This window comes from Arachis stenosperma, chromosome 10 (assembly GCF_014773155.1).
Source record: "Arachis stenosperma cultivar V10309 chromosome 10, arast.V10309.gnm1.PFL2, whole genome shotgun sequence".
NCBI classification, from domain to species: Eukaryota; Viridiplantae; Streptophyta; class Magnoliopsida; order Fabales; family Fabaceae; genus Arachis; species Arachis stenosperma.
Window position 1 is genome coordinate 7496250 of NC_080386.1, and position 27017 is coordinate 7523266.

The 27017-nt window shown below is 33.2% G+C and overlaps 1 pseudogene; it reads right to left on the reverse strand.

Moving 5' to 3' along the window:
• Positions 1–347: 347 nt before the first annotated feature.
• LOC130956678 (auxin-induced protein AUX28-like) lies at positions 348–26255 on the reverse strand (annotated as a pseudogene).
• Between the last annotated feature and the right edge of the window lie 762 nt (positions 26256–27017).

The following is a 27017-nucleotide window of genomic DNA, read 5'->3' on the forward strand; positions in this document are numbered from 1 at the left end:
ATACATAAATGCATGATTAACTAGAAATAGTAATATATATATATATATATATATATATATATATATATATATATATATATATATATATATATATATATATATATATAATAATTCAACAACCTACTATTTTATTTCTAATAAAGAATGGAGCAGGTCATCATGAACCGGTAGTTGGTAACTAACTACTATATATAGTCTAGCACTCTAGCTTCTTCTTGTTTTTTTTTCATAGCTCTTGATACTGAAGAATATCAAACAAGTTTTATTATTGTTATTAAAAAATGTGTTATAATATATAGCATGCACTGTGGTTAGACTATATCTAATTATACTTGAAAGAAATTAAATCATTGCATATGGCCAATAGCCTCTTTTCCTTTCATGATGCGCAGACGCTTGCATGATTGCACAAATATCCTTGTGGTAAGCTAAGATTAATTTAGATAAAAAAATTAAAACTATGTTATATGACCGGAAAATTTTCAGATGTTCCATTTACTTTAATGAAACACTGGTATGGCAAGTACAGTCCGGTTGGATGTCACAAATTTGTCGTGTTGTGTGAAATGAAATACCACATACATCCTTAAAATTTGTCTAAAAAGACAAAAAAAAGCAGCTGTCAAGACAGCCATGACTCTATGAAGAAGTTACTAAAGCCGAATTTTGCAAAGTAAGCCACATACAGCATAAAATAGTTGGACTAAATACTAATCATAAAGGCCTTGTGAAATGTGAACAAAACTACCTATTGGTGCAATAAAATCCTACTGAGTTGTGGCTGAGTTCATTTTGGTAACAATGAATAAATTCTCACTTTATGTATTGAATTTGGCATTTTTAATGGAATTAATAATTTATATAATAAAATAATAATAATAATAATAATAATAAACAAAGTAAATATTAATTCAAAAATATATAGTAAAAATTATAAAAAAACAAAAGAATAATAAAGTTCCATAAAAAAATATGTATTAATAAAAATAATTAAAAAATTTATATGAATAATAAATATTTAAAATTTCATTACAAAAATACAATAATATACATTAGAGAACATTTAAAAAAATATAAACAAAAACATCTATATTATAAACAAGAAAAATAAATAAAAAATTGATAAAAAAAACAACACTTAGAAAAAATATATTAAAAATAATAGTCTAAATTTTTTTTTTGTAAAGTACAACCATAAAAAATTACAAGAATTTTGATTATTGTTCCTAGTATTTCTTATTATAAATGAAATTGAATAATAAATTAACAAAAAAAATTTAATTACTTTCCAATATAACAATTAAACGGAAACACAAAAATTATAATTTATTACTTTTGAATTAAAATGTGGTTGAAGAAAAAATTTTCAATTTTGTTACAAAAGCATTTACCATTCAACACTTAAATTCAATCTCATTTAATAGGTAAAAGTTAGTGCACTCCAAGTAAAGTAGAGAGTGCAGCACTTTTTAAAAGTTAACCTACTATCAAAGGTTATAAGGTAAATTAAATTTATTTATTATGTTTTTGTTTTTGTTATGGGCTAAATTAGGGCTGAAAGTGAGTCGAATTGAGTCGAGCTAGACCAAGCTCAAGCTCGGCTCACAATAATTGAGATTGGCTCACGGCTCGACTCATTAACAATCGAGCATATTTCTTAAGCTCAAGCTCGACTCACCGAAAGCTCACGAGCTGGCTCAAATAATAGAAATATAAATACATAATCTATAATTCTATATCAATAAATTATAACTTATATATTTTAAAAAAATATTTAAAAAGATCAATTTTATATATTGTTGTCTATCAATAAATTATAAATTTTTTATTTATGTCCTACATCAAAATTATATGTAAAAAATAAATATAAAATTTCAAATAATTAAGATCATTAATATATATAATTATATAGTACTATTTCATATGTATATATATAATATTAAAAATATATTAAATGCATATAGGATATGTGTATTAATAATTATATATATAATCGAGCCAGCTCATGAGCTAATGAGCTGAGCTTATCCAAACTCAAGCTCGGCTTATTTAATTTATGAGCTCAATTCCAACCTCAAGCTTGGCTCACTAGCTCATGAGCTTAGCTTATCGAGCTATTAACGAGTCGAGTTCGAGCTAGCTCATGAGCTGGCTTGACTCACTTCCAGTCCTAGGCTGAATAAACAAATTGACATTGACAAAAAAACTAATTTTCTCATTTAACACAGTACGACCTTTACACCAGTCACCACAAATATACTCAAGAAAACTTGATCGAATTCTTCCATTACTCTATTATTATCGATGTGATGTCTTATCTTCACTGTTTTGTTTGCTGACGGTGCTTCCACGATATCATTCTGCCTACTTGAACCCACTCCCTTCCACCTCTGCCATGAATGACCTTCAAAGTCCAAAAAATTACTGCCATAGAAGAGGAATAAGCCTATCTGTAGCCGTTGCTGGTTGGCTAACTCCAAATACAAAATCAATTCTGTAGAAGAACTCCGGTCTCTATGAAGGTGCCAAAATTTTCAGATGACAACGCAGTTAAAGCACAAAATACATAGCAGTTACAACAAGTCCATTATCTTTTATTTTAATTCATCCTCGACGTGTAATAGAATGAAAAATTAAAATACAATTATATTAAAACAATTATTTGTATTATTTTTTTATTAATTTATTCAAAAAATAATTAAACTTTAAAGTTAATTGGTATAAAATATTATGGATATAAAATTAAGAGAAATTTTTATTTGTATAAGAATGAGCCTAATAAATAATTATTTTATTTAATATATAATTAAGATGATTTCTTTCTTTTACCAACGAGTTATAATTCAAATGGCATATTCTTCTCATACTCACCTAAGTCAGGAATTTGAGTCTTTTTATTTTTGATAAAAAAAATTTTGAGTACTTCTTTCTTTTATTAACTTATATAATATTTATTGAATAGTTTCGTAAATTTTTTTTGTCATAGTATTTAAACAAAAAAATATTATTTTAAGAAAAACTAATAATATATTTTTAATAAATTTTTAATACAAAATAATAAATTTTAAATATTCTTTTAAATAATATATTAACTAAAATAATATAATTATTTCAAATAATATATTTTAGATATAATAAAGTAACATATTTCAATAAAAAATTATATAAATATTTTTTATATGAATTTTTGTTTCGCACAAAATAAAATTATTATATGTTTGTTTGCTTCTTATCTTGTATATATGTTTTTTAAATTAAATTTATATAATACAAATTTTTTTTCATTCACTTCATATTTAATGTTATAATTTTATTTCATACAAAATAAAATTATATATATATTAATTAAATTTATATAATACAAAATTTATTATTATTGTGTTTTTATTTAATATTATAATTTTATTTTATACAAAACAAAATTTATTTAAATTTTAATATTATATACATAATATATATTTAATATTTTTTTAAAGATTCTAATATATCTTTTTTTTTAATTTAGTACATAGATTTTCAAATTATTTTTTATGTATTATTTATTTTAATTTTAAAGCCCAGTAATATTTTTTGTTGTATAAACATATTGCTTTTAATATTTATATACTATATTTTTTGTTTTGGACTTCAGCTCAATATCTGAAACTTATAAAAAAAATCTAAAATTTCTAAAAAAATGGTTAATCTGATTAATATGTTACCTTTTTAAATCTAGATAATTCAAATAAAATATAATAAATAAAAAATTTAGATTTAACGAATTAATAAAATGTGCAGCACACCATAAATAACAAAGAGCGTTTAAAGATGAGCCCATTTTTAATATGTTGCTAATTAAATATTTCATATGTATTTTCTTATGCAACAAAATTATTACTACCAAGATTATTAATTTTTTAAGCTCACATTAATTTTTTCAAGCTCACTGCCATTTTGTTTTCATTCTCATTGGACCTAACATTCAATTTTTTTCAACATTCAACATACAATAATATAGCAACTTCAATAAAGCTTAATTACTATACGTATAATTACAATTGGGAATGGATCTTCTCAAATTTTTTTAAAGAAGTAAAATATAATCTCTCACCATTAATTTTATGAGTGAGATTAAAAATAAATATTAAAGAGAGAGTAATGAAAGGTTAAATATCATATTTTATATTCTCAATTTTTTTAACAATTGAGAGGATCTATTCTCACTGAGTTATTCTCCACATACAAGTATTTTTTCATATAAGTCATACAAATTATTTATATTCACGTATTTTTTACGTTTTTTTTGTGCCTCTTTTTCTTCTTCTTCTTCTTCTTCTTCTCTTTTCGTACCTCCTCTTTTTTTTCTTCTTCTCCTCCTCCTCCTCCTCCTCCTTGTAATTTTTCTCTCTCGTTATCGTCGTCATCAACACCACCTCTTCTTCCTCCTTCTCTTTCTCTTTCTTTTTTCATTAAAATTTCTTCTCCTCTTTTCATTTTTTCTCTTTCATCATTAGTTATCTCGTTGTTGAAGATAATAAATAATTCAAGTTCAGATTGTCAATTGAACCAGAATAAAATTGATTATTATTTTGAATCCAAGGCTAAGGTGTGGTTCAATTTAAAAGAAAAAATATAGCATTAGAGGAATAAAAACAAAATTTAATTCATCTTTTTTTTTTATTTTATCTTCTCAAGTTTCTTCTTGTTTTACTTTCTTAACAAGATTAAAAACAAAAAATATTACACAAAGAAGAAGAAGAAATACATAATACTGCAAAATTACTTGAAAGAGGATGAACTTACAATCATTTAACTAAAAAAAGAAAAAATAAGGAAAAAAAAAGAAGAAGAAAAAAACACAGCATTAGAGAAAATATTTTTCTGTACTTGCAGCTAGGGGTGGCAAATGGGCCTAAACCCACCGGGCCGGCTCGCATAACCCGTCAAAAAAGGCGGGTTGGGCTGAAAAATTGGGACCGCCAAATAGCAAAAGTCCGCTTAACCCGCACTGCTTAAACCGTGGACTTTGGCGGGGCGGGGTGGGCTTTCTCGCCGGACTTAGTATTTTTTAGCAAGGGGGTATTTTTACAATTTTTTACCGAAACCCAACTTCTCCCAACCCAACTTACAAGAGAATGAAGATGAAAATTGAGTGTTTTGGATTATGTTTATTTTGTTTTAGAGACAATATTTATAATTATGTTTTGGATTATGTTTATTTTGCTTTGGGAACAATATTTATAATTATGTTTTGGATGAAAACTTAGTTTATAATTATGTTTATTAGATATTTATAATTACAAAGACTTTAATGTTTGTGAATATAAAAATTATAATTTGTTTATACTTTTAGAAATTATAATAGTTAAAAGTAAAAAACAAAAGAGATTTTTGTATGTCTTTATATATATATATATTATTTAATAATTAAAAATAAAAAAAAGTGCCCACCAGCCCGCCATTAGGCGGGGCGGGCTGGAATTTTGGGACCGCCTCACTAGGCGGGGCGAGCGCGAGCCAACCCGCCTAGGGGCGGGCTTTTGGCGGGGCGGGGCGGGGCGGGCTTCCCCGCTTGCCACCCCTATTTGCAGCAAATTTGGGTGTAGCACGAAGTTATTTGGGTGTAATATGAAGATATTTGGGTGTATTTTAAGAATTTTTAGGTGTATTTTTATTCTGATAAGTTCTGCATAATTCAAAATTCTTCCTCTTCTTCCTTCTCATCTTCTATTGTTTCTTCCTTTTTTTTTTTATCATCATTACAATTTTTTTCTTCTTTTTTTTCTTATTCATCTTTTCTTTTTTATTGTACTTTCTCAAGAGAAGGAGGAGAAGGTGGAACGTGAAAAAGAAGAAGTGTCTTTCATAATGGTGAGTGAGAGCGCGCTTTGAAAATGGTTGAGTGATGCGTGTGTTATCACGCTTCAATGGGTGAATGTAATTTTTGTTAGATTTGACACAACTTGTAAGACTTATAAGCCAAAAAGACTTGTATGTACAGCATTACTCATTCTCACTACCAGTTACCACTACGCAAACCATTCATTTTTAGACATCATTAATAAAAAGGGCTTCTTAACAATAAATAGCGATAATTTATTAATAGTTACCCTTTTTTTTATTCTTTTTTTTTTGGTATTTAGTTACTTTTTCTTGTTTTTTGATTTTTTACGGTATTTTTCAACCCGACAGGCTAAAGAGTAATCCGTCGCGGTACTGAGGTCCATTTAAGAGTTTGTCATTGACCAATGAATTGTTACATGCACAAGACGGGATTTAAACCCCTTTTATTTTGTCATCGCATGTTACCCTATTTTTCCTTGGCCTACATTTTTTACATTTACACTGGCTTTAGCCCACACAACCCAACAAGAATATGGGCCCACTATTCCATCGGCTTCAAATTCCAGCCGACAAATTTTCTCTCAAACTTGGCTAAGGAAAAAGACAAAAATCAATGCAATTGTCCATTACGTCATTCTCATAAAAATAAAATACGTTAAGGAAATGACCCGTGCTAGGATCTACCTGCACTCTCTCTCTCAATGATTTACTGTATTACTTAATCATACATCTACACCATCTAAATATTATATTATAAATCTCAACGTCTCTGCACACTGGAATAGCAATAAAACAATAAAGTACCATGGCATATGTGAAAACCTTCCTATATGACCAGCAATGTGATATGTACATCACTTCTCTCTCTCTCTCTCTCTCTCTCTATATATATATATATATATATATATATATATATATATATATAATGAAAACATTATTTCATGTTAATTAGAAAAAAAATTTAGCTATCACTTTCTACTAAAGCTGTTGCTTTGATAAATACTCCAATCCTACCGAAACAAGCATGTATATATATGCATAGAGTTATTGTTATTGCTGTTGTTTTATAACACAGTTAAATTAGTACTAATGGTTATTTTTGTTTGAATTTAATTAAAAATTTACTTCCATGGAACATCACCGACAAGCATCCCGTCACCATCCTTGTCTTCATAGGTTGGGACATAATCAGAGCCGTTCAATAAATCTACCAGCTTACTCTCATTCATGAAGTCCTTCATTCCCTTAGTATCCACAATTTTCTTACCCATCATAATATCAACACCACAAAATATCACCAATTAACAATCGTATTTCACTGCATGCAAAAAAAGAAAAAAGAGTGTGAATTGTTACCAATGGTGAAGGAACAGAACATGTTGCCTAAGGAGTGAGAGGTGTTGATAACTAGTCGAACTTTTCAAGAGGTAAGGTGCTCCATCCATGCTTGTTTTTTCAAAATTTTCATTTTTTTTGCAGCTCTTTTATTGAACTACCATCATGTTCTTTCAATACAATTTTATTGATGGCCAACCTATCACTTGCGTTCTATGGACGGGATAATATTTTAAATTTTTTATTATAAGAATTAATTAATTAATAGATCTGAATCAGATATTAGCAAATAATTATTTTGTTTTATTTATTAAATTTTTATTGGATAAAATTTTATCTGCTTAGATGCAAAAAAAGATGTTTTACTATAATTGACTAGGATAAAGAAAGAGTGTAATTGAATATTTTCTGTTACTCAAAAAAATTCGAACAAATAAATTTAGAGTATTAAATTATTGCTAACTAGTCAAGCATGTAGTAGAATACATTTTACGCATGTAATTATAGCCGCTTATTTTATAAGGTAATTGTTGAACATGTTCAAGTCGATCTTTCAGAAGTAAGGTGCTCTATCCATGCTCACTTTTACAAAGCTTTCATTCTTTTCATCTTTTTCTGCACTGCTTTTTTGTTGAACTACCACTATGTTCTTCCTATACAATTTTATTGATGGCCAACCTATCATTTGTACTCTATGTGCAGGATAATATTTTAAGTTTTTTAATTACAAGAATTAATTAATTAATAGGTTAGAGTCATATGTTAGTAAATAATTATTTTGTTTTATTTATTAAATTTTTATTGGGTAAAATTTTACCTGTTTAAATACAAAAAAGATGCTTTGCTATAACTGATTAGGACAAGAAAAGAGTCTAATTGAATATTTTTTTGTTACTCTGGTAAAAATTTGAATAAACAAATTTAGAGTATTAAATTATTACTAGCTAGCTAGACATGTAGTAGAACACATTTTACCCACGTATACTCGCTTATTTTATAAGGTGACTGTTGATAACTATTGAACATGTTCAAGTGGACTTTTTGGAGGTGCTCCATCCATACTCACTTTCACAAAGTTTCCATTCTTTTTATTTTTTTCTGTAGTACTGCTCTTTTATTGAATTGTCACCATATTCTTTCGGTATAACTTTACTGATAGCTAATCTATCACTTGTGCTCGATGGACGGGTAATATTTTAAATTTTTTAATTACAAGAATTAATTAATTAATTAATAGGACAGAATTATATATTAGCAAATAATTATTTTGCTTCATTTACTAAGCTTTCATTGGATAAAATTTTACTTGCTTATTAAATGTAGAAAAAGATGCTTTGCTATAATTGATTAGAACAAGGAAAGAGTTTAATTGAATATTTTTTGTTATTCTCATAAAATTTCGAACAAACAAATTTAGAGTATTGAATTATTGCTAGCTAGCTAGACATGTAGTAGAACACATGTTACGTACGTAATTATACTCGCTTATTTTATAAGGTGATTGTTGATAATTATTGAACATGTTCAAGTGGAATTTTTGGAGGTAAGGTGCTCCATCCATGGATGCTCACTTTCACGAAGCTTTTATTCTTTTTAGTTTCTTCTGCTCTTTTGTTAAACTACCACCATATTCTTCTGGTACGACTTTATTGATAGCCAATCTATCACTTGTGCTCTATGGGCGGGGTAATATTTTTTAAGTTTCTTAATTACAAGAATTAATTAATTAATTAATTAATAAGACAGAGTTATATATTAACAAATAATTGTTTTACTTCATTTACTAAATTTTTAATAGGTAAAATTTTACTTGTTTAGATGAAAAAAAATGTTTTGCTATAATTGATTAGGACAAGAAAAAAGTGTAATTGAATATTTTCTGTTACTTTCATAAAAATTCGAACAAATTAAACAAATTTAGAGTATTAAATTATTGCTAGCTAGTGTAACATCCTAACTACCAAAGCTCACGCTTCCGACTGCGCAACTCTGATAGCTCGGACATTACGACGACACTTATACTATTTAATACTAAAATATGAGCCTGTTTAAAACTTTGAATCGCAATACCGCTCCCAAAAATACTTTTGCTATACAACGTACATTCATACATACCATACAACTTCAAAAAACTCATAAAGAGTACATCCATATATATACATACATATATATAAATAATATTACACACATTAACCAATACAATTCCTATCCCTCTTACAGAATATATCAAGATAAAGGCGAGGGTACAATAAACCATAACTGAAACAATACAGAGCATCACAACAACAATTAAATACACCCTTCGTGACTTCAGCGCCCATATTCTGAAAGGAAAAAAATATAGGGGGGTGAGAACATCATTCTCGAAAGGGTTCTCAGTAGAGGGTTTTTGGGAATTACTGTAATAGGATACATGAAGATAAACCGTACCAGTGATTAATAACCGTCCTATGCCTCTTTTCAAAAATAACAGTTTACAATAAAAGTAAAGTCGAAAATCTTTTCTGAAAGAGGAACCGTTCAATTCTCAAAACATCAAAAGCCTTTCAAAAAGGTTTATCTATACTGAACCAAAATAGCCCTTCATAATTTTCCAAGCCAGAAACATAAAACCGGAATCAAGCATCGGTCCATCTCAATTCATCCACGGCCCTAGGCCCAAACAGTCCAATCCAACAACCAATCACCACAAACCAACAGAGTCCCAGTTGCAAACACAGATAGGAAGTTCAAGCACAAACAAACAGTTACAGCAAGTAGAACAAGTAGCAGGTAATCACAAGTAATCACATAGGCCAACCAAGTATAATATGCACACCTAGACAATGTCACATAGATGCATATGATGCATGCCTGTCCTGGTGGCTGATGATATCATCTGTCGGTTATAGAGCCAACCCGACAAGTCCTGGTAACTAACCATGGACAGAAACACCCATCGCGGAGCAAGTAAGTTTGAGCTACAACCCCCTTGCTATTACCCGCTCAACCCAGAGCTAGTGGAATAACCAATACTCGGCTACTACCAAGGCGGGTGTTTAAAAGTTCAACCTGGAGCGAGTGGAATCACCACTACTACCGCTACTACCCAGGCGTCACAATCTCTGACCTGGAGCAAGTGGGACGAACCACAACCCTTGCTACTGCCCAGGTATCTCAAGCATATATTCATTCAGTCCCAGCCATGGATCAACAACCATCTCAGCCATCCGGCTTAAATTCAAAATTTCATAGTCAGCCATACGGCCTATAACTCATTCGGCAATCAGCCATAAATCAATATCATACACAGCCATTCCGGCTCACGGTTCAATCCAGAACCAGCTAATATTCGTAATCATACATAGCCATTCCGGCCCATAACAAAACAGCACTTCCACCATTCAACATCATCAAATTCATAAAACCGGCATTTAAGCCATAAATCACTTTTCTCAAGCCATTTCACTTTGAAATCAAATTTTAACTCTTTTTAGCCTTGGATTTAAAGATCTCATTTCTCAAATCATCTCAGGCTCGTAAGCCAAATTTACTCAAAGTGAGTTCCTTTTTTAAAACAAAGCCACTCTCGGCATTCTCTTTCCAAAACTTCCAAAAATCATGGAAAGTTAAAGATTCATTTTGGGAACATTCAAAATCACCTATCTCACAATGGGATTTTATAACAAAGTTTCTCGGCAGAGTCCCAAGTCTTTAGGGAAGGTCAATCTATATCAACTCTTTAAAATTCATTGAAACTCTTAAAATCATAGATTCTCGGCTCAAGTAAATAAAACTGAATTTATTATGAAACCGAACCATACAAAATCACAAGTTCCAACCCGGTCCAAAAATCAACTCATTTGAAACGAAACCGGTTCATTTGAATCAAACCGTTTTCAGATTTCTTTTTGGAACCCATTTTTCTAACTCTTCCAAAATGCCTCAAGCTTAATTACTCAATCAAAAGTCTGGTTTCCTTTAAAACCACTAAAAGCTCCTTTTTATATTGAAATCAATATTAGAGCACCATTCTTCCCTTCAGTGATTCAAATGGTAAAAATAGTTCATTTCTAAATAAGCCGAACTCAACGCATAAAGTTCATTAAATAAATTAAGCTTGATAACATAAATATTCTCTTAATAAATCAAATAATACAATTTCTCAAATCCAACCCTTTTTAAATAACTTTTCAAACAAGACTAGGATTTTTGTAGAAATTTTGGCAGCACCTACCCTAAAACTTGGACTTTTGCCACCTGGTTCGGGTCCCAACTAAACCGTTCCTTATTCCTTTTCAACAACACAAAACTAGAAATCAATTCAAAGCAAGCTAAATCCAACAATCGCCTCAGTGGCGTATCTCAATGATACCATTTAAAAATCAACTCAATATCAATCGATTTAACTCATTTCCAAAGCTTTAAAGAATCGGTTCAGCAATAAATCATTTGTCCAAAACCAAGTCAATTAAAGTAAACTAGGCTGAATTCAAAAGTGCATTCGACTTTTCACATCGTCAAAATAATCAGCTCAAACCAAATCAATCCTCAACAGATTAAACTCACATTTCAAATCTTTCAAGAATCAACTTCAAACATTACAGTTCACAAATCCGCACAACAATTCAGCCAAACCAACATCCATAATCATTCGAGTTAATCAAATAATTCATAAGGCAGATAGAATCACCACATACATAATATCTCACATCAGTATCCATATGTAATAATTCCAATACATAAAACATAGTTTTTGGAAAGCGCCCCTACCTCAAAACGCAAATCCATAACCCAAACATCTCACAGAGTCCTTTTCGCCTCAACTCGAAATCCCGGCTCCGCGTGTTTTCCTCAATAGAAGAAACAACCTCAACGCCACAAGTAAACTCAGATTCTAACCCCTAGAACCGTCAACATCATAAACACTTTATTACACAGAATTGAACACTAATGCAGGGCTTTCAAAACAGAAATACTTACTGAAACTAAGAAAGAGCGGCTGAATCAAGCAGTGGTAGCTCCGGCGGTGGTTTCAGCAACAACCGTGCTACCCCCAGCGACCAGAACGGTAACAATCGACACTCGAACCTATGTTACCAAACCTCAGAGTCTTTAACCACGCATAACAGAATACTGACTAAAAAGGGCTTTTCAAAATGAGCCTGCTTACCGCAACAAAGGAAGAACAATTACACCGAGCAGCGGTAGTTTCTATGGTGTTTCCAGCAACACCTGCGCCACCACCGGCGGTTGGAAACACAGAGCCGCAGGTTCTCCGACAGCGATAACGTAACATATGACAGCCCCTTCATTAAACATAACAGTTTCAGTGACAGCTTCAAACTAAAATCGAATTGGCGGAACTAAGAAGAACCAGAAACAGAGCAAAGCTCACCAAATCAGCAGCGGTTCCTGGCAGCAGCAGCGGCGGGTCAGCGGTGGTCCTTGGGCGGTGACATGCACGACTGAACGCACGGCCTCCCTCTCCCCGCAACTCGCTCTCTCTTTACGTGAACTTTTCCCTTCACGGGAGCCAGCTGCTGCAACGCTTCCTCTCTCTCCCAACTCAGCGATGACAGTGAAGGACACGGCGATGTGGCTCCAACGGCGCTCACTCACGGCGGACCAGGGAAGCAGAAACGGAGCTCTACCATACTTCTCATTTGGAGCTGGCAAGGATGACGGCGCGGTGACCCCGACAGCGACTGGGCGCAGCTCGCAGCCCCGTGGGTGACGGCGACGCGGTGAGTTCCTATTCTTCTCTCCTTTGCCTCGTGGCTTCTTCCCCCTTACTCGATTCTGGTCCTCTTCGTGATGGCGGCGAGCGGTGAGCAGCTCGGTGGTGACGACGAGGCCCGCCGGTGCTAGCCCGCGCCTCTCTTCCTCCCCTGCTTCCCTCGGCGTTCCCCATTTCCTCCAAGCCCTTTTCCCTCTTTTGTTTCTTCTGGTAGCAGCTGTTGCTGCTGTAGTGTTGCGGCTGGGTTTGGGGGCTGAGTGGGATTGAAGGAGAACCGGGTCGGGTAGCAGGTTAACGGGTTATGGTTTCATGGTTAGTCTTTTTTAGTAAAAATTAGGGTTAAGGGCATTTTAGTAATTTCAAATGAAATTGGGAATAATGTAGAAATTGAAACCCAAATTAAATCCAACACTAATTGTATATAGAAAAATACTATTTGCTCATCAATCTTACAAATTATTTTTCATAAAATGCCCAAATCAAAATAATTAGAAATAATATAATTAAACCCTTTATTTTCTAAAGTAACGTGTTAATATTTAAAATATTAATTATTTAATCCAAATCATATAAAAATTCTTATTATTTCACAACTACCAACTTTATAATATAATTATAGAAAATAATCCAATAATCAAATTGGATAATAATCATAACTCATCTCAAATTCAGTAAATCAAAACTTGCCTTAAATATCTTTAATAAAATAATTTCTGAAATTAAGGTTGTAAATAACTATATGATTTGGGACTTAATCATAATAAGACTTTTCAAAGGTTTTGGGTCTTACAGCTAGCTAGGCATATAATAGAACACATTTTACGCACATAATTATATCCCTTATTTTATAAGGTAAATGTTAAACATGTTCAAGTCTATTTTTCGGAGGTAAGGTGCTCCATCCATGCTCACTTTCACGAAGTTTCCATTCTTTTAATTTTCTTCTACACTGCTCTTTTGTTGAACTGTCACCACCATGTTCTTTTGATACGATCTCATTGATGGTCAACCTACCACTTGTACTCTATGGGCCGTGATGAGTTTGAAAAACTCAGATTTATTTTGATGATGAACAAACATTATTGAAATAATTGATTACAAAATTATTAATTATGATCTTCATGTAACATGTGTTAATTAATAATTTGTAATGCAGGTTTACTATTGGGCCAAAAAATTAAATAAAATTATGCAAGTCCAACTGTGAATTTATTCAGCCTTGATTCAAAAATGTTCAATGAAGTATGACTGAAGTGTTGTGATATTGATTGGGCCAATTTGAATGTTGTTACTAGAAAGCCCAAATTTAATTTTATGATGAGTAATCACTCCTATGCACGATCCGAAAATAATTCATCAAGAAAGCAAATGTTGATATTTGCCTATGCCTTCCAACGGATCTCAACTCTTACCATGAGATGGATTTCAAATCCATTCAATTATCATTTATTGCATGGAAACTATGAGAGAGAAATTGTCAACTTGATTTGATGGTGATTATCAATGCTACACGCTACCCCACCTAAGGGAAGTAAAAGCAACTCACTTTAATTAATTTATTCAAACACACTTGATTGCTTTTCTTCATACTTTCTTCTCTCTCATCTCTTTCCTTCTCTTCTTCGATTCTTACACATCAAACCATGGAGACTTTGAGCTATCAAAAGGAAGGGAAGGCACGCTACAAGACCATCTCAATGATGGCAAGAAAAAGAAAACATAAAGTATGATGTGGCTGAGATTCTTATCACTTGTGGAAAAATTTTGTGATGGGATCTTAGCTTCTCCATACCAAAAAAAGTTGAAGAAGATTTTGGCCAGCAAGGTGGAGATCCTTGGAGGTATGGCTTGTCTCTGATTCTGCTCAACCACCACAGGAAGTAGCTAGGGTGGCTACGTGATGGAAAAGGCAGAGATTGGAGCAGATAAGGCCATCATCATCATGAAGTATCAAGGGCCAGAATTTTATCTTGGAGAGCAAGCCAAGGATGGAACACTCGGATTGATGAAGAGTGATGACCAAGGAAGAACTAGAGGTATTTGCATGTTGGGTTTTGCATGGGTTACCTCTTCTCTCTCTTTTGCCAAACCGGTTATGGGTGAAGGAAAAGAAATTAAGCTTGGCTTTTGTTTCAACTATGAAGACTTCTCCTCTCTATAAAAGGGGTGAACAGTCACGGTTTGATTCAAAGAAAAGAAGTGAGCAGTGAGAGTGCAAAGCACAGAATTCTCAGAGCTACCTAAGCTTACAGATTTTCTTCTCCTTCAAAGTTTTCTGTTTTGTATTTTTCTGTTTAATTTTGTCATGTCTTGAGTCTCATAGAAAAAGTCAAACAGTGAGGTTTGTTTGTAAAAGTCATAGAGCAGAAAAAGGCAGAGAGTGCAAAATTAAAAGAAAAAGCCATAGATATCCTTAGAGTTTCTTTGTACATCTGTGTTGTGTTTCATGATTCTGTGGAAATCCCCTTGTAAGTTGGGTTAGCACTTTACAGTTTGTAATCAGGATGATTATAGTAAAATTCTATTATTGTTGTGATGGAGACTAGATGGAGGCTGTATTGCACTTAGCAGCTGAACCAGGATATATCTGAGTGTAATTTTCTCTCCTACTCCATTTTTGTTTCTACTACACAGGAGCTAAAACCAAAAATATCTTGTGTCAAGTGACGAGACAAAAATAAAAGTCTCGTGGCTAGGGACGAGACAAAAATCAAAAAGTCTCTTCAAAGACCAGAAAGTGTAATTGATAAAAGGGGGCTAAGATTCAACCCCCTTCTCTTAGCCATTGAAAACCATCAATTGGTATCAGAGCTTGGTCTCAAAGAGATCAAGCTTTGCAGGTTGGAGAAAAGATCCACATGGCAGAAAGCAGTGGCTCAAATCTGGTGTCCTACAACCTTACAGAAGGGCAGTCAAGCAACAAACCGCCTCTTTTCATTGGGAAAAACTATATTTATTAGAAGGAGAGAATGAAAATCTTTGTGCAAGCAGTAGACTATAGGCTTTGGAAGATCATCCTAGAAGGTCCTCAATTTCCAACCAACACAAGTGATGAAGGAGTAGTCACACTTAAACCAGAAGCTAGCTGGACCAAGGAAGATAGAAAGAAGGTTGAGCTAAATGCTAAGGCTGTAAATCTACTCAACTGTGCTATCAGCTTCGAGGAATATTGACGGGTATCAAGATGCACAACGACAAAGGAAATCTGGGACAAACTGCAAATCACTCATGAGGGAACCACCATTGTGAAGAAGACTCGGATAAACCTGTTAAACAGAGAGTATGAAATGTTTTCAATGAAGGAAGGAAAATCCATTGATGAACTGTTCAAATGGTTCAACACCATCATTGTTGGCTTGGATGCTATGAGAATAACACATTCTGATTCTGTGCTTGTGAGAAGAGTGTTGAGATGTCTCACTAAAGAGTGAGAAACAAAAGCTTTAATTATTTCTGAGAGCAGTAGTCTTGATTCCATGACATTTGATGATTTGAGAGGAAACCTTCTTGCTTTTGAAAACACTTATTTGAAAAAAGATTCAAAAAAAAGGAATTACTTTTTCCTCTGTAACTAACCCCCTGGATGATGAATCCAGTGATAACTCATCTGAAAATGAATTTGTGTTGTTTGCCAAAAAATTCAGAAAAATGGTGAAGTTCAAAGGCAAAGGCGGTAGCTCAAGGAAAATGAAGAAAGACTTTAGCAAAGTAACTTGTTGCAACTGCAAGGAAATGGGGTACTTCAAATCTGATTGTCCCAAGTTAAAGAAGGAGGAGAAGCAAAAAAGGGGGAAGAAGAAGGGTCTGATGGCATCATGGGAAGACTTGGAAAATGACTCAAACAGTGATGAAGAATCTGAGACCAAGTCACAGTCTTGTCTCATGGAAAATCATATAGATCAGGTATTCTTTCAAAACCCTGACACTGAAGACCTTCATCTTATGATAGATCACCTTTCTGAAAAAATAAGATGTTTTCTGCTTGATAATCAAGATCTTGAACAACAAATTATCATTCTTAAAGCTGAAAATAATTTTCTCAAAGAAAAGCTAAGGGAGGCCAAAACTGCTTGTGATCTTGTGGAAGAAAATAAGCAGTTGAAAGCTCAACTTAGAAGTTGCGAAAGTGATCATTCGGTAGTTGCATATGTAAACTGTTTCAAAGAAAATGAAGAGTTGCTGGAAAAGGTTAAAAGTCTTGAAAATGACTTAGCCAAGTTTACTCAAAGTTCTGAAAATTTAAATCAAATATTGGCTAGTCAAAAACCACTATTTGATAAAGCTGGTTTGGGATTTTATAAATCTGATAAGAAACCTTCTTTTAAAAATAGAGTTTCTTCCTCTAATGACACAAGGTTTTAAGATCCCACCTACTTTAACAAAACAACAACTCCAAGGTTTTGTAGGCTATGCAACTGAAACGGTCATTTTTCCGTTTAATGTTTTTTTTTTGTGAAAGAATGATTGGTGATAAAGTTTACAAAGTTATTTTTTATTACAATGATTTGGGACATATGAGATGGTTTAACGTGAAAGGATCCAAGAAGATTTGGATACCTAAGGTCACTTGAGCTCATTTTGTAGGTATGCCTAGCATCCAAGAGGAAGGAAAATATGTGGTACATGGATAACGGATGCTCTAGGCACATGTCCGGAAAGACAACCTTCTTCATAAAGCTTGATGAATATGATGGAGGACTTGTCACTTTCGGTGATGATGGTAAAGAAAAGATAGTGGCCGTTGGAAAAGTTGGTAAAAGCTTTTCATCTTGTATAAATGATGTTCTTCTTGTAAATGGTTTGAAACATAATTTACTTAGTATAAGCGAATTGTGTGATTTAGGATTTGAAGTTATTTTTAGAAAGTTTGTTTGTTTGGTTGTTTGTGAAAAAATTGGGGATATTCTTTTTGAAGCTAAAAGATGCAACAATGTGTATGGATTAACTCTTGAGGACTTGAAAGAACAAAATGTAACATGTTTTACATCTCTTGAATCTGAAAAATGGCTATGGCATAGAAAGTTAGGTCATGCTAGCATGTACCAAATTTCTAAGCTAATAAAGAAAAATCTGGTTAGAGGAATTCCTAAAATCAAATTTGATAAGGATCTTACTTGTGATGCTTGTCAATTAGGCAAACAAGTTAAATCCTCTTTTAAACCAAAAGATGGAATTTCAACCAAAAGGCCATTAAAGATGTTACACATTGATCTTTTTGGTCCAACAAGAACTCAAAGTCTAGGAGGTAAATACTATGGTTTGGTAGTGGTAGATGATTACTCTAGATTTGGTTGGGTACTTTTTCTTGCTCATAAAAATGATGCATTTCATGCCTTCTCAACTCTTTGCAAGAAAATTCAAAATGAAAAAGATTTAAAAGTGGCCCATTTGAGAAGTGATCACGGAAAAGAATTTGAAAACCAAGATTTTGAAAAATTCTGTGATGAATTTGGAATTACTCATAATTTTTCATGCCCTAGAACACCTCAACAAAATGGGGTTGTTGAAAGAAGGAATAGAAGCCTTCGAGAGATGACTAGGGCTATATTATGTGAGAATGAGGTTCCAAAGTTTCTATGGGCTGAAGCTGTAAATACAACATGTTATATTTTGAATAGGACCATTATTAGAAAAGGGTTAAAGAAAACTCCTTATGAGCTATGGAAAGGAACATCTCCAAATCTTAAGTATTTTCATGTTTTTGAATGCAAGTGTTTTGTGCTTAATAACAAAGAAAATCTTGGCAAATTTGATCCAAAATCATATGAGGGCATGTTTGTTGGATATTCTACTACTAGCAAAGCCTATAGAATTTACCTCAAAGATCATAGAACTATAGAAGAATCCATACATGTTACTTTTTGTGATTCTAACTTAATTCCCAGTACTGTGATAGATAATGATTCAGATTGTGAAGAAGCTGGAACAAGTAAAGAAAATCCCAAATCTGCCCAAAATGAAGAATCTGCCAATCAAGTTTTGTCTCATCAGAATGGATGAGACATTTCCATTTTGTCTCCTGAGCCAGCAAGAGAAACTGAAACAGTGAGACCCACAGAAGATCATCAAAGCTCAACACCAATCCGGAAGCCTAGAGAATGGAAGTCAATGAGGGGTTATCCTCATGACTTTATCATTGGAGATCTTTCTCAAGGTGTGACCACAAAATCCTCAACCAAAAGGCAATCCGAACCAAGCAATTTTGTACTCTTGTCACAATTGGAGCCCAACAACGTCAAACAAACTCTTGAAGATCCATCATGGGTGAAAGCTATGCAAGAGAAGCTTGCTCAATTTGACAAGAACGAGGTTTGGACACTAGTACCTCATCCGGATGGTAAGAAAGTTACGGGTACTAAATGGGTGTTTAAAAATAAACTTGGTGAGGATGGACAAGTTGTTCGTAACAAGGCTAGATTAGTGGCCCAAGGTTATGATCAAGAAGAGGGTATAGATTTTGATGAATCTTTTGCTCCGGTAGCTAGAATGGAAGCAATTAGGTTGCTTCTTGCCTATGCTGCCCATAAGGGCTTTAAAATGTTTCAAATGGATGTTAAATGTACTTTCCTTAATGGTTTTATTGATAGAGAAGTGTATGTGGCTCAACCCCCCGGTTTTAAACATAAGGATTTTCCAAATCATGTTTTCAAACTCTCTAAGGCTCTTTATGGTCTTAGACAAGCTTCAAGAGCTTGGTATGAAAGGCTTAGTGCCTTTCTATTAGAAAATCGATTTCAAAGGGGTGCCACGGACACAACTTTATTCCTTAAAGCATCTAATGATGATATCCTCCTAGTTCAAGTTTATGTGGATGACATTGTGTTTGGATCGGCCAATGAGTTCTTGTGTGAAGAGTTTGGAAAACTCATGACTAGTGAGTTTGAGATGAGTTTAATGGGAGAGCTTACTTTCTTTATTAGTCTCCAAATTAAACAAACTTCTAGTGGTACCTTTATTCACCAAGGAAAGTATGCAAAAGAACTTATCAAAAAGTTTGGCCTAGAAAACTCTAAACCAATTGGAACACCAATGCATCCAAACACTAAACTTGGAAAGGATGATTATGGCAAAGATGTGGATGAAACACGGTATAGAGGAATGATTGGTTCACTAATGTATCTTACTTCATCTAGACCGGATATTGTTCAAAGTGTGGGTGTATGTTCAAGATTTCAATCTCACCCAAAAGAATCTCATCTTACAGCTGTTAAATGCACCATTAGATACATTAATGGAACTAGTGATTATGGCTTATAGTATCCAAAATCTGATAATTTTTGTGCAGTAGGATTTTGTGATGCAGATTATGCGGGAGATAGAGTGGATAGAAGGAGCACCTCCGACATGTGTTGCTTCCTTGGAAGCTCACTCAACATGTGGTCAAGCAAGAAACAAGCCACAGTAGCTCTATCCACAGCTGAGGCTGAATACATATCCGCATCTGTATGTTGTTCACAATTAATTTAGTTAAAAACGCAGTTGGAAGATTACAAATTAAAGATCAATAGTATACCATTATTTTGTGGTAACATGAGTGCTATAAATATTTCAAAAAATCCTATTTTGCACTAAAGAACAAAGCACATTGAGATCAAATATCATTTTATTAGAGAACATGTGCAAAAGGGTACTATTGATATTCAATTTGTAAAATCTGAAGATCAACTTGCTGACATTTTTACAAAACCCCTCTGTGAAGACAGATTCTGTTCATTAAAAAAAAACTTGGGAATGATTGATCTTGTTTATATTGATAATTTGTGAAATTCTGATTCTGCCCAGTTTTGTCTCGTAGGAATGGACGAGATAAAAAATAAGGATGAAGGAAGGGATGTGATCTAAGGGAAGGCTGCGCAGAAATTAATTTTCGTGGGCCATACCAAATCTCTTTGACCCCACCATGACCATTTTGTTAGTTCATCATTTTTTTGAAAATCAAAATCTTTTTGTGGTCATATCAAATCTAGTTGAAAGAGGCATAGTGTCAAATCAAATCTTTCCATTCAACTAATCCCTTAATTTAAGAAAACCACTTTTTCAAATTCTTGGAAAACCCCTGGTTAATAACCGTGCTCTTGATGGCCATTAACTTCCTCCACCATCTCTCTCCAATCCACATTTAATGCTTCCCTATCTTCCCTCCTCCCTCACTCCATTCGGTTCCTACTCAACCTCCTCATATTCCACTTCTCCATTTTCACTACCATGAAAAAGAAAACTGCTCCTAGGAAAAGCGAACGGATTCTCCTTTCTCAAAAACCGTCAACTCCTCAATCTCATACACATATACACATTCATTCCACAACATCATCTTCTCCCTCACCTTCCTCTAAACACACAGACACCATGAGAAGAAAAGTCATAGCCAAGAAAACCTCTTCAAGGAGGAAGAAGGGAAAGAATCCTGTGGAAGAAGAGGAATCACAAACATCCTCCATTCCATCACCACTGCATTCATCACCCAAGAAGGCCACTCCTGGAAAGAGTACTCAGAAGACAGACGGTTTTGCGCTGCACGACACCACCGAACCCGCCAACTTGGAATTCATGGAATTCAAGAACAAGTTCAGCAAAACACACTCCCACTATGACCCTGCCAGATTCAACTCCTGCGCCTCATATGAATTCTACAAAGATGTTCTGGAAAGGCGTCATCTCTGTCTAACCTATCTTGTCAACCTTGACAATCTCTCCAACAAAGGAATAAATGTATCTCCTCTATTTGAACTACTTCAATGGACTCCATTACTTCACATTCAAAAACCAGTTTACCCTGGCTTAGTCCGAGAATTCTATGCCAACATGAGACTCATTGATGGCACCATCCACTCATATGTAAAAAGGGTTCACATCACTCTTGATACTGGAACCATTGGGACGGCCTTGGGCTACAAAGATGAAGGGCCGAAAGCATACATGGCCGACAAATGGGATTCTCAAGTCGGCGATACCTATAGGGTTGTTCTTCAACACATCTGTGAAAATGTCTCTAGTTTGGATGGCACTATTCCTACCCATAAAGCCCTCGGTCCCATCAATTCTCTACTACACAGGATCATCACCCACATCTTGACTCCTCAAAGTGGCTCTCATAATAGAGTAACATATTCTGACTCTCTCATCCTTTTTGCACTTGTTACCTCTACTCCTATTTCTTTTGGTTATCTTATGATCCGCCATATGTGGGACTCGGTAAAGAGCACCAAAAAGGCAAATCTGCCTTATGGTATGTTCTTAACCAGTATTTTTGAATTTTTTAAAGTTGACCTTTTGAATGAAGCAGTAGAAAACAAAATGTCAATGGTCAAAGGAGGTTGAGCTGTTAAAGGAACCAAGAGCAAGAAATCCATGGCTTCGGAGAGTGACTATGAGAGCAGAACTAAGTCATCCAAAACAACCGAGTCCATCAAAGAAATTCTTACCGAATTTTCAACTATGTCAGAATTTATGGTCCAATCTCACAAGGCGGTACGCAAACTGGCAGATGAAAGTGAAAGAGCTTGGATGAGATGTAAGGACATGGTCAGTTTGATGTTAGAAAATTTGGAGAAGGAACCGGGAAATGCAAGTGAGGACGGGGCTGAGGAATCTGATCTGCCTTTATCTGATGATTAATTCTCTGTTTAAGTTTAGGATATTGGCTTAAGTAGGCTCAATCTGTTTTTTTGTTCTGTTGGCTTGAATACTTTGTGATACTCTGTGATACTCTGTTTTGCTTAGTTATATCTTGCATATTATGTTTTCTATGTCAAAATCTTTTTGCAGGTGCCCCTTTGATGACAAAAGAGGAAGAAAGTGATGAAAATTGAACTGGAAAATAGGGGATGAAATTCTCTTTTGAGAGTTCATGATCACCCTTGTTAGAATGATACACTTGATTCTTGATAATGCATACTAATAATTCTTGGTTGATTATAATGTGATGCATTCGTTTTGACAATATGGCTGCCTGGTTATTTATATGCATGTGTGGAAGCAATCATTTTATCTTGATGAATAAGTTTTGGATTAGGAATATACATCTAATTCATCTTGATAAACATGCTTGCTGAAAATTTTATTTTTGGCAGTTCCTTTAAGCATTGGGTATGAAAAATAAATGTTGAAAAAAATTTGATGTGATCATGTCATAATTAAAAATATTTTCTTTCCATAAGTATGTTGCTCTGATTTGATTGGAAAATATTTTTAAACAACAATTTATTTTCAAAGATTTTTTATTGATTACGTTTGAGCAGAAAATCAAAATTATTGATAACAAATTAGTTTTGTATATCATTCAAATATGCTCATAAATCAAGCATTTAGCATCACGTAATGAATATGCTAAATAACATTGTTACTTGAGGCTTGATTAAAATGTTACAGGTTAGTGCTTCCCTTGGTAAAAGATGGCATATATTAAGAGGGAGCCATGTGACAATTTGAAAGGGGGAAAATTCAAAAATTCAAAGGGAGTATTCTTTACTCAACCTTAAATTTCTTTTCATTTCAATTTTAATAATGTTTGTCATCAAGGGGGAGATTGATGAGTTTGGAAAACTCAGATTTATTTTGATGATGAATAAACATTATTGAAATAATTGATTACAAAATTATTAATTATGATCTTCATGTAACATGTGTTAATTAATAATTTGTAATGCAGGTTTACTATTGGGCCAAAAAATTAAATAAAATGATGCAAGCCCAAGTGTGAATTTATTCAGCCTTGATTCAAAAATGTTCAATGAAGTATGGCTGAAGTGTTGTGATATTGATTGGGCCAATTTGAATGTTGTTACTAGAAAGCCCAAATTTAATTTTATGATGAGTAATCACTCCTATGCACGATCCGAAAATAATTCATCAGGAAAGCAAATGTTGATATTTGCCTATGCCTTCCAACGGATCTCAACTCTTACCATGAGATGGATTTCAAATCCATTCAATTATCATTTATTGCATGGAAACTATGAGAGAGAAATTGTCAACTTGATTTGATGGTGATTATCAATGCTACACGCTACCCCACCTAAGGGAAGTAAAAGCAACTCACTTTAATTAATTTATTCAAACACACTTGATTGCTTTTCTTCATACTTTCTTCTCTCTCATCTCTTTCCTTCTCTTCTTCGGTTCTTACACATCAAACCATGGAGACTTTGAGCTATCAAAAGGAAGGGAAGGCACGCTACAAGACCATCTCAATGATGGCAAGAAAAAGAAAACATAAAGTATGCTGTGGCTGAGATTCTTATCACTTGTGAAAAGATTTTGTGATGGGATCTTAGCTTCTCCATACCAAAAAAGGTTGAAGAAGATTTTGGCTAGCAAGGTGGAGATCCTTGGAGGGATGGCTTGTCTCTGATTTTGCTCAACCACCACAGGAAGTAGCTAGGGTGGCTACGTGATGGAAGAGGCAGAGATTGGAGCAGATGAGGCCATCATCATCATGAAGCATCAAGGGCCAGAATTTCATCTTGGAGAGCAAGCCAAGGATGGAGCACTCGGATTGATGAAGAGTGATGACCAAGGAAGAACTAGAGGTATTTGCATGTTGGGTTTTGCATGGGTTACCTCTTCTCTCTCTTTTGCCAAACTGGTTATGGGTGAAGGAAAAGAAATTAAGCTTGGCTTTTGTTTCAACTATGAAGACTTCTCCTCTCTATAAAGGGGTGAACAGTCACGGTTTGATTCAAAGAAAAGAAGTGAGCAGTGAGAGTGCAAAGCACAGAATTCTCAGAGCTACCTAAGCTTACAGATTTTCTTCTCCTTCAAAGTTTTCTGTTTTGTATTTTTCTGTTTAATTTTGTCATGTCTTGAGTCTCATAGAAAAAGTCAAACAGTGAGGTTTGTTTGTAAAAGTCATAGAGCAGAAAAAGGCAGAGAGTGCAAAATTAAAAGAAAAAGCCATAGATATCCTTAGAGTTTCTTTGTACATCTGTGTTGTGTTTCATGATTCTGTGGGAATCCCCTTGTAAGTTGGGTTAGCACTTTACAGTTTGTAATCAGGATGATTATAGTAAAATTCTATTATTGTTGTGATGGAGACTAGATGGAGGCTGTATTGCACTTAGCAGCTGAACCAGGATATATCTGAGTGTAATTTTCTCTCCTACTCCATTTCTGTTTCTACTACACAGGAGCTAAAACCAAAAATATCTTGTGTCAAGTGACGAGACAAAAATAAAAGTCTCGTGGCTAGGGACGAGACAAAAATAAAAAAGTCTCCTCAAAGACTAGAAAGTGTAATTGATAAAAAAGGGGGCTAAGATTCAACCCCCTTCTCTTAACCACTGAAAACCATCAGGCCAGAATAATATTTTAGGTTTCTTAATTACAAAAATTAATTAATTAATAGGTCATAGTCATATATTAGCAAAGACCGTTTCACTTTCTTTTATTAAATTACTATTTGATAGAATTTTACCTGCTTAAATAAAAAAGAAGATGCTTTACTATAATTGATTAGAATTAGAAAAAAGTAAAATTTATTAGTTTTTGCTTCTCTCCTAAAAATTTGAACAAACAAATTTAGAGTATTAAATTATTGTTAGCTAATTAGGCCATGTAGTAGAACACATTTTACGTACTAATCATACTCACTTATTATATAAGATAAAAATTTAAGTACAATTAATTTAATATGAAGTTAATAGCTAAAAATTAATAGTTGAGAATTGTCAAATGACAATTTAATTAAATTTATTAAATTATTTAATAATTTTTAATTATCAACTTCACATAATAAATTTAATTGCATTTAAGTTTCTACCATTATGTTGTATTATACACTCTTCCATCGTATAATTGTAGAAGCAAACATATACTATTTTTTTTTTGAGTTTCTACATCATTACTTTCTATATTGCATAATCTAATCTCTTTTATTAATTTGTTTTCGTTTATATACTTAAATTTTTACTATGTAATTTTATATATAAAATAGATCATATATATAAGTTATTTTTAGATCATCAAGCAAGTTAATCCAACTTCAAAATCAAGAGAAAAACTATATATATAAAATAAAATGCATTGATCGAGCATATATAAAAAATAGAATTTAATAATAAAAAAGTGAATTGATCCAATATCTAAGATTATAAATAATAGAAGTTGTATGGAAAAGCAGGTATCTAATAACGAAAATGATTACTTACTTGGGTGGAGGTTTGGCAGGATTCTCGGGGAGAAGGGCTTTGGATTTATGAGTTGGATGTGACTCCTTGGAAGACAGATTAAGCATCAAATCCACATTAGTCTGCTGAGTCTCAGTTTTAGAAAAGGGTCTCTGAATTATGTGTGTATATATCTCTCTAAGCATTAATACAAGGACGCATAATTGGAGGTCTGTTTTGTCTTTTTCATGTGTGGTGGAATTCGACAACCCCATGCATGTTGCCTGCTCTTAATTACTCTCCATTATTCACTTAATTAAACTTACTTCAACTGCCTCTTGCTTGCATTTACAAATAGCAAGGGTCAATGATCAATCATAACAATACATATACATACGTAATAATATGGACAACTATCTATTATATATACGTGGCTAGGGAGTAATAACTATCAGATCACACTTAATGCCACTGTTCTTTTAGATACAATTATATTCATATCAACAATGCATGAAAAAGTGAATGATATTGTTTTGAAAAAGAGTGTGAGTTGAGTGATAAAAAGGGATAGATGACCACCAACAATGACCTCATCGGTGGAGTGTGTTCTGGGGTGAAAAAGGATAATCTAATTAGAATGCTTTTATTAAGTGACAAGTGAGAATGACATTCTAACTATTAAATAAGAATAAACAGCTGATGAGATTAAATTTTTAAAAATTTGTATCCTCTTAAACTAATTTGTCCTTAATTTCTATATTACTATCATATTTTCTTTCATCTTTTTTTTTGTTAGTTTCTCTTTCTAATTTCATGAATATCATTTTAAATTCTTAATTTACTTCTTGTTGATGTTTACCTTTGCCTCTAACATTAATCAAATTCTCTCGTGGGTGATGTGAGTGGATTGCTATCAAGAGAAAAGAGGAGATGAATTCCCAGTCAAGTGTAGAGAGAGACAAATAAAACACTTTAATTTTTAAAGGAGACCACTTTAATAAAGACACTAAAAATATCTTTTTTTAAAGACATTTATA